The sequence below is a fragment of the Nicotiana attenuata genome, unplaced genomic scaffold (genome assembly GCF_001879085.1).
Source record: "Nicotiana attenuata strain UT unplaced genomic scaffold, NIATTr2, whole genome shotgun sequence".
Classification (NCBI taxonomy): domain Eukaryota; kingdom Viridiplantae; phylum Streptophyta; class Magnoliopsida; order Solanales; family Solanaceae; genus Nicotiana; species Nicotiana attenuata.
In genome coordinates, this window is record NW_017673778.1 from 77,707 (window position 1) to 78,800 (window position 1,094).

Sequence of the window (1,094 nt, forward strand, 5' to 3'; positions counted from 1 at the left end):
TACGTAATTATTTTTTTACCCGCTCAAGTGACTCTGCTAATTTGTGTAGTAAACGGAATGACAAAGGTTTAAAAATGTAATGAATAAACGAAAGAAAGTTCTAGTAGCATTCGTTTTAGCCTAGTTTTATTGGCTAATAAATTATTTGAGGTACCAGTTTCTTGTTTGTTCCAGAATTTTCTCACGTGCCCTCTTTTTTCTATGTAATCGTTTGTGTTAGAACCAGTTTGCATGCAACCTCATAGGTACCTGGTAAATATGTGCCCAAGGCAGGACAGATGGAGTGATATTGCCTAGTGGTATTGGCTCTCTGCTGAGATTTGAACTTGAGATCTTATAATTTTTAGCCTACTTTATGGATTACACCCTTATGTGCAAAGAGCATATATAGGATTACACTTGGCCTAAAGTGTTTTAGCTCACTCTTTGTTTTTTCTAATTCTACTTTTCAAACCTCCTACTCCGGCGTATTGCTTTTGATGATATTTTTGCTCTTTCGGCCTGACATGTAAGGTATTTTTGTAGAGCCCATATTAATGTTGTTTCCCAACTTAAATACTCCTAAAAATTGTCTATTTGGAATTCGACTTCAAGGAAATGTCAGACTTAGAATTTGGTCAAGTTAGTCTAGTTGCCTAGTGACTTCTCCAAGTCTATAGCAACAGTCTCAAATTTTTGCTTATATGGAAACAACAGAAGGGAATGGAAATAGAAAGTTAGAAAGATGAAAAAAGATAGCGAAACAAAATACAGTTCCTTTCCCTTGTTTTGTTCTATGAGAAAAATCACAAAGAAAGCAAGCAGTTAAAACTAATCAAGAAAGGAGATAGTTTACTGCCATACCAGGCAAAAAGGATTTATCATATAAAGAACTCCTAAAATAGATTGTGACCGACAAATTTGAAATATCTATATTTTAACTATCTGTGACAAAATATCAGCAGGATATCTGATTTCAAATGTCTTAATTTAGCAATATGCATCTTAAAGCATCTAAATTGAAGGCAAAATAATTATTTTAGAAGATTATATAAAATTCTAAATCCCGAAAAAGACAACTTTTTTGTGACATAAATCACTTACAAACGTCGCGT